This window comes from Monodelphis domestica, chromosome X (assembly GCF_027887165.1).
Source record: "Monodelphis domestica isolate mMonDom1 chromosome X, mMonDom1.pri, whole genome shotgun sequence".
Taxonomy (NCBI): Eukaryota; Metazoa; Chordata; class Mammalia; order Didelphimorphia; family Didelphidae; genus Monodelphis; species Monodelphis domestica.
In genome coordinates, this window is record NC_077235.1 from 58,462,143 (window position 1) to 58,471,058 (window position 8,916).

The following is an 8,916-nucleotide window of genomic DNA, read 5'->3' on the forward strand; positions in this document are numbered from 1 at the left end:
TCATTACTGGACACAATCATATTGGTGAGAGAATGGAGCCATAAGAGTATCCAAGAAATGAGTACAAATGTATGCCAGTTTTCAATATTTGCTCTTGTTACATGGAGAACAAGCTTTCCCTTTTAAGATCTCTTACCATAATGCTCTTATAAGCCTAGTAGCCTGGACTTGTATTCAGAGCTTCTCTCTGAATCATAAATAACAAAGTAGGAAATAGTTTGAAGTACAATCAAAAAGATAAGTCTAGGCTACTTAAGCTCTGTTAATTTTCAAATCCAATTCTCAGTCCTCATCTTTATTTGCTGCATTTGATTTATTGACCATCTTTTCCTCCTAGAAACTCTCTTCTCTGGGTGGTGGTGGTTGTTTTTTAATACTACTCTTTCCTGGTTTTCCTTCTTAACTGACCACTTCCGTCACTTTTGCTGAAGTCTCCCAGATCTTTCCCCAGGAACCTTTCCTTTCATTCTCTTCTGAACCGCAGCTTGGTTTCTGACTTCATCATTCAATTGAAACTGTCCTCTCCAGTATTAGCGGTGGGCCTCTTTAGGGCCAAATCTAACGATCTTTCCTTGATCCTTGTCCTTGACCTTTGCATCCTTTGACTGATCACCTTCTCCTTGATACACTTTTCTCTCCTGGTTTTTTTAACCATACTATCCTCTGACTTCCCACCTGTATTATACTACTAAGTTTTCTTTTACTGGTTCTTCATCCAGTTTGTACCCACTAAATGTGTATCCCTCAAATATTCTATTCTGGTCCCTTTTCTCCTTGTATGCTGTTTTGCTTAGAGGGCTCTTCAGCTCCCAGAGATTCAATTATCTATGAAGACCTATTTATCCAGCTCCAACATCTCTCCTGACCTCCAGTCTTGCATTTCCAAATGCCTATTGGACTTCTCAAACTAAATGTCTGACTTCAAACTACACATCCAAAACTGAACTCGTTATCTTTCCTCCTAAACCCTCTGTAACTTCCCCATTACTGTTGAGAACACCACTATTTTCCTAGTCCCCTGGGCTTACTACTCTAGGGTCATCCTTAACTCCACATTCACCTCCATATCCAATCTGTTGCTAAGTCCTATTGTTTTTGCCTTCTAAACACCTATTGTTTATGTAATCTTCCTCCTTTTCTTTGACACTGCCACCACCCTGGTGGAGGCCATCATCTCATGCTTGGACTATTACCCATTGTTGTCCTTACCTTGAATCTTTTCTGTATTCTGGTTTGGCTTCCACTTGGCTGTCATATTGATCATCCTGAATATAAGTTTAATTCTGTCACCATCCTATTCAATAAATTCCAGTGACTCATTATAATGTCTGGGATCAAATATAAATTCTTCCATTTAACTTTTTATAAAGCCCCAGCCCTTTCCTAATTTTCCAATCTTCTTATACCTTGTTCCCCTCCATATACTCCTATCTAGTGAAATGGTTTTCCTTGCTATTTCTTGAATAAGATACTCTGTTTTCCGAATGTGGACATTTTCATTGCTTGTCTCCTATGCTTGGAATTTGACTCCTCCAGTCTCTGCCCCTTAGCCTCTCTGGCTTTCTTCAAGTCCTAGATAAAATTACATCTTCTATATGAGCCCTTTCTGAATTCCCCATAATGTTAGTGCTTTCTTCTATTATCTCCAATTTATCCTGAATATGGACTGGTAGATGATACAGTAGAGAGTCCAGAAGACTCAAGTTCAAATCTGGCATCAGACATTTACTTTCTGTGTGATCCTGGACAAGCCACTTTACCCTGCTTGCCTCAGTTTCATCATGTGTAAAATGAGCTGGAGAAGTAAATGGCAAAGCACTCCAATGTCTTTGTCAAGAAAATCCTAAATGAGGGGGCAGCTGGGTGGCTCAATGGATTGAGAGCCAGGTCCAGAGATGGGAGGTCCTGGGTTCAAATGTGGCCTCAGACATGTCCTAGCTGTGTAACCCTGGGCAAGTCACTTCACCCCCATACCATTCTTCTGTCTTGGAATCAATATTGATTCCAAGGTGGAAAGTGAGGGTTTAAAAAAAAAATCCCAAATGAGGTCACAGTCAGAAAAAAATGGAACAATTGAACAATAACAAAAATAGCTTGTTTGTGCATAGTTGTTTGCATGTCTTCTCCCCCTTTGGACTTTTTGTTTTTCATTGTGGGCATTTAATACTTACTGACTGCTGGCTCATTATCCATATTCTTTGAGATTCTACCCTATGCCTTTTTCCTCCTTTGTAACAGGAGTTCTTAACTTGTTTTTCCCCCACTATCATGGACTCCATTGTAGTCTATTGAAGCCTATATATTGTTTTTTATAAGATTCACACTTGAAGGAAATGCTAAATTTTGGTTGGGTTAGTGAAAATAAAGATGGAACTTTTTTCCACTTAGGTGCAGTTACTCCTTTGAAATTTATCCACAGACTATCTAAGGACTTAGGGGTCCTTATATCCCAAATTAAGAAACCTTTCTCTTTACCATCTCTTCATAATCTTGTCAAGCTCCTATGTGTCTATGCCCTAGTACGGATGGCACATTTCAAAATGGATGTCCCAGAGATAGCTGAAGTTTAACCCCCTTTTTTCCTGTTAAAACATTTGCTTACTAATCTGAGAAGTAATATGTTGAGCGAAACATGCTCTTAAAAGTTATATGAAAACTTTTAAAATCCAATTGTAAAATGTTATACTGGATCTTAATGACTTACTTTAAACAAAGTTTTATCATGAGAATATCACCAAAAGAAAGGCTAGAGATTTGAAGCTTAAATTCTCATATCAAACTACATATAATGCTACATAGTCAATATATACATGAACCATAGGGAGACATTAATTTCCATCACTTTTATAAGCATGAAGCACTTAAAAGTTCCATTTCCTAGAAGAATTATTCAATACATGTGTCTGTTATGAACTAAAAAAAAGATAAGGATGTAAACAAGTCTGAGGATATGAAAGGTAAACTTTTCCTCACCGTAACTATCTAGTGGATTGTCACATTTTGCCATTTCTCCATCTACAATATCCTTTCCATCCAACTCCTGTCAGTGTACTTCAGTCCCTCATCACCTAGCTTATATTACTAAATGGCCCCCTAATTGTTCTCTCTCTGCTTCCTCTCTTCCCATTCCAGTCCATCCTATACACTACTGCCAGTGATTTTCCTTAAGCACAGATCTGATCATGTGACTCACCTATTTGACCAATTCCAGTGGCTTTCCTATTGCTTCAAGTAGAAATTCTTTCAAGTTCCAACACAACTTTGCCCCAAACTATCTTTCCAGCCTCAATGGACACTACTTCCCTTCCCACACTATGCCAGCTGTACTGGCCTCCTCTCTGTTCCTTACACATGACTTTTTGCCCATTTCTATGTGTAGAAAAGACTCCAAATATAAAGAGTGTACCCATGTGTGGTGAGGGCTGTTGTGTGTCTCCAGGTGAGACAGAATAGATAGACATCTTTAGCCTCTTCTCCCCCATACCTTCCCTAGAACAAGGAAAATCTGAGAAGCAGGAGAACTGGGCCAGAGGGTGTTTTGTTCTCTTTGGAGAGAAAGGGTACTGCATAGAATTACAACTAATCTCTTTCCTTATATATTATTAGTCTAGGTGATATGATTGGGTTCAATCTTCTTCTAATTGCTTTGCCATTATTGCAGGGAAGCCGACCCACCCCAAGTTCCATATTCAAGACTTGACCCTTTCCCCACCAATACCAGCTCCACAATGAACACACATATTGAATAGTATAGAAACTTATTTGTCCAAATCAGTGAAACAGCAGGGAAGAAATGGGCACCTAAGTGGTTCAGTGGATAGAGCACTGGGCTGAGATCAATAAGACTTACCTTCCTTAGCTCATCTGGCTTCAAATACTTACTAGCTGTGTGACCCATAACCCTGTTTGCTTTAGTTCCTCATCTGTCAAGAGCTGGGGAAGGAAATGGCAAACCACTCTTGTATCTTTGCCAAGAAAACCCCAAATGGGCTCATGGAAAGTTGGGCATGACTAAAAGTTATTAAGAAACATACATACATACATGGGAGAATCTATTAGACAATACAGAATGAAAGAGCTTTCCCATTGGGAACAAGATAACAGCTCAACCAAGAGAGACCGCCAAAGGGAAAACTCTATAGTCTTTAGAATAATAAGTGGGGAACAGGGACATGCTAGAGACTTCCAGCTCCTCCCCTGTCTTCCTCAGTCTTCCTTCAACATCCTGAAGTGGGATTGGTATAGTCCAACCTTCCTGAAGCTGGAAGCCAAAAATGCCCAAAGCAACTTGATGCTCAAAGAAAACATGAAGCATAAGGAGTAACAAAGAGGACTACCACTTGAAGAATCCTCCCAAGAAGCCTGGAACTATTTCTTCTCTCACCAATTTTAACCTGCCCGCTCCTCATGTAGGATAGGGGTTTCACTTCCACTAATTGGGAGAGTCCCACACCCACAGGCTTTGAGTCAGGGGTTATATGTGCATTTGTGCTAGCTGTCCCAGCTGCCTGAAATGTCCTCCCTGTTCTTCTCTATTTCTTACAGTCCCAATTTTCCTTCAAGACACATCTCTGGTGTAAACCTTAACATTTCCCAGACCCTACTTTATAAGATTGGATTAAGACCATTCCCCATTTGGGCAGTGAACTCTACTTAAAGCAGGAATGTGAGAATTCTACTTTACCTACTTGGGTCTGCCCTAGGGGAAGATAAAGTTGTAAACTCTTTTGTGAACAATGAAAAGTATTTAAACCAATACTTTTCTTAAGCTAAGTACCTATAAAGGTCAAGCAACTTGTGAATTTACAAGGAACAAAGAACTGGAAAACTTACTCAGAGCTTTCCTGGTGTGAATTACTCAAAAATCCATACCTTCTTAGGTGTGGACTAAGAATGGGCGGTCCTTTAGAAACATCTACAGTGATTGGTAGATGTAAGGACTTAGGGGAGGTGGCAGAGGAGATTTTGCCCTTAAAAATAAGAGCTCAGAGAAGAGCAAGAAGAAGGGGATCTCGATTTCTGATTCTCATTCTGAATGAGAGCTCCTTGAGGAGCTCCTCTGAAGGGCTCTGTCCCTCTGGGGTAGGAGCTCTGGAGGCTCTTGAGAGAGGCCCTTTGAAACAATCTCTGGCTGGAAGACTCTTTGAGGAAGGATGCTGGCATGGTGTCATTAGAATTCCTTACTTAGACAGATCTTATGGTGAGTTATAAAAAAACTGACTGATTTCTCTTTTAAGACTCAGGTCTAGGCCATATTGGCTTGAGGCCCTTCATACTTATTCCTTTCTTACTCTCTCTCTCTTTCTTTGATTACTCATTGTATTGTTAATTAAAAATCTCTATAAAACCCAATTGACTTGGGTATTTGAATAATTGGGAATATTTCCCTGGTGACCACCTTATATTTGATTTTAAAACCCAAGACACTGTAGTGAAACATATTTCTGCGGTCAAATTTACTCACCCTCTCTTATATCTATCAAAATTTATATCTTCCACTATTTTAATCACTACAGTTTAAGACCTCACTACATTTTAAATCTCATACTGGTGCCACCTTCTGCATGAAACTTTTCCTGATTCTCCCCAATTATTGTGCTCCCTCTCCCAAACTACCTTGCACTTAACTGTGTATACATTGGTATGTATAGGAGTATAGACTTAAGGCTAAAAGAGAAATGTCTTTCATATTAGAAGGTAACTGAAATTGAGATCATTTTTGACTTTGTGTTTGTATCCTCAGCACAGAGCCTGGCCCATGCGTGGTGGATGCTTAGTTAAATGCTCATTCGACTGCTTGGTTGATTCCCTTAGCTTTCTTTCCAGAGGGGATAACAAGGAATTCTATTAATTTCTTTCTGAGGCAGGCAAAACAGAAAAAATGGTTCTGTCTGGAATCTCTAATCATATATTGGATTGACTCTAAAGGCTGGGTCCTGTATTACAACCAAGTGGCAATGACCACAGAAGTACAAAAAGTCACAACAGTCAGCATTGTTGTAAAGATGAGAAAATCCACAGAACCATTAGCTCCTTCACATTCCCCAGAAATCAAGCAAGCGTCCATTTATCGAAAAGCTCTACTAAGATGGAGCATGTACGTGCGTGCATGTGACAAGTGTCATTAAATTATTAAATATGACATGTCTAAGTATGTTATAAGTGATTAAATATACCATGTAGACATTCGATAATGTTATAAATTATGTTAGCATATATATGCATATGTTCCATTGTGTCACTAGATGACTAAATATTGCATTTGTCTAAATATACCATGTTATGTGTTATTAGTGAATACATTATGTGCACATCTAAGTATAGTCTATCTTATTGAATTATTAAATATTGAAGTGAGGTCAACTAAGTCATTGACCCGAAAACCTGTTTTTTCCTAGGGAAAGTAGAGATCAGAAATGAGCTTTCCTGTGAAGGTCAGTCAGCTCAGAACCCAAACACGATACAGTCAGGATCCATGAGAAGGTAACTCCCTTACTAACAAGCAGCCAGTCTAGGATAAGATAAACAATGGAAGGTCCTGTACCCCACGCTACTGACGAATAGAGCTTCTAGACGATAAGGTTTGCTTGCTCCATCAGGGTTATGTCTCATTGTTTGCTTTGTGTCTTGCACCCTATGAAAACTGCATTGTAATTTCTGTATGATGCAGCTTTCACTAAGAAAGTCTGTCCTGGCCAGTAGGTACATTTATTCATCAATAGATTAATAAATAAATATTAGTTCCATTACTTTGAACTTCTGGGCGTCTGAACTCGCTTTGTGTTGGCATATGTGTATGGCTATATTGTGATTCAATTATTAAATATGTCCACATAAATACATGTATAGCTACATGATATAGTATGAAGTGATCAAATCCGTAGCATGTAGATGTAAATATGTATTCCATTTTAATGGAAATTTCACCAAGGCTGCCTCTTTCAGTGAAAATGAACTTCCATTCGCATAATTCTTTAATAGCCCATCTCTCATTACCTCCCAGCAGCATGGGTTAACTGTTTCATTCTTTAAAAAATGGATGCAATAATTCTCGACACAACATGTCAGAGCCAAAAAGCTACTTGATTGGGTCTAGAGAGTAGATGCTAATTAGAGCCGAGGATGGGTTTCTGTGTATTTACACAGTTGCAAGTAGACATGGCAATTAGGAATGCTAGGCTGAGGGCTACAGAGAAAAGGGCGAGACAAGGACAGATTGCTGCTCGAAGGAGAGACTTGAATGTGAAGTTAATCTTTTTCCCCTTGTCTGATTTAGAGTGTGGCCAGAGCCAGATGAGTCACCGAGCTAAGAAACTTGCTTTCCCCTGGAGAGACTGTAGACAGGGAGACCAATTAGAAGACTATTTGCACAGTCCATGCAAGAGATGATGCTAGCCTGGTTACATGAGCAGGAAGGACAAGTTCTCTCGTTTTACAGAGGAGGAATAGGAGGGTGAAGGGACTTGCCATGAGTCACACAGAGGATGGCAATTTGGAATGGGAGGCTGAGAAACGGGTAGGGAAAGTAAATAGGATCATACTGCCCTTTACTAATGGGGAAACTGAGTTGCCTTCTGTCTCTTATCTTGTCTGAACTCCAGTCACATATCACCAATCACCTATTGAATATTTTAAATGACACGTCCCAAAGGCACCTCAAACTGATCATGGCCAAAAGAGAGCTCATTATCTTTCCCCTCAAGCCTGGCCCACTTCTGAATTCCCTACTTTTGTTGAAGCCACCACCTCAGTTTAGCAACCTCAGTATTAACCTTGGTTCCACACTCTTAGCCTCTCCCCTACATAGCCAATCAGTTGCCAACTCTTGCTAAATGGCAAATGGCTGTCTTCATAGCATTTCTCACATCTCCGTTTTCCCCCTCCATTCTACATAGCCACCACCACAAGTTCAGACTCTCATCCCTTTTTGCTAGGACTATGGAAATAACCATTTTGGTCTCCCTGCTTGCTCTTGCTCTCTTTTACTCTCTCTCTCTCAAATCTTTACCTTCTGTCTTAGTATCAGTTCTCAAGCAGAGGGACAACAAGGGATAGGCAAATGAGGTTAAGTGACTTTCCCAGAAAGTGTCTGAAGTGAATTTTGAACCCAGGGCCTCTGGACTCCAGGCATGGCATTCTTATCCATTGTGCTAACTAACTGCCCCTCTTCAAATGTCTCCTTGCTGCAACTCCTCTCAGTTGCCAAAGTGATGTTCCTTACATTCAGGTCTGACCATGCCAATTTCCTGTTCAATGGCTCCCTATTACTTCCAGGATCAAATATAACATTTGATGTTTGGTGTTTAGAGCTCTTACCTTTCTGGTCTTTTTACTCTATTCCTTTCCCTTCCATGTACTCCTCTGTCCAACCAAATTCACCTTCTTGCTGTTCCTTTCACATCATGCTCCACTTCTTATCTCAGACATCTTCACACCATGATTTCTCTACTTGGTCCATCATCACCTCCTCTCCATTAGAACCTTGGGGAGTTCCAGTCAAGATGGCGGCTTAGAGAGAGCTAAAGTTCAGATCTCTGGAAACCCCTTCCTTACTTATCTCAAACTGTATTTTCCTAGGACACCGAAATTCAAAACAAACAATAGGATAGATCCAGGGAACCCTCCTCCTGGACCTGGATCAAAAGGTATGGCCCCCCAAAAGCCAGAACCCGAGATCACGCAGATCTAAGGGATAGGCAGAAAGAAGGTCCCAGGACCCATCCCCCCCAACCCAGAGCGCTGAGTCTGAGGCAGCATCGGGAACCTAAGAGCCAACAAAAGGACTCCAAGGCCAGCTATTCTGAAGGTCGCACCCTGAGAACAACCTGAGCCAGTCGTGGGGGCACCCAGACAGCAGGGAAACAGAGAGAGACAGAGGGGAGCCTGTAGCCCCCTGGCTGGATCCTTCCGTCTGAG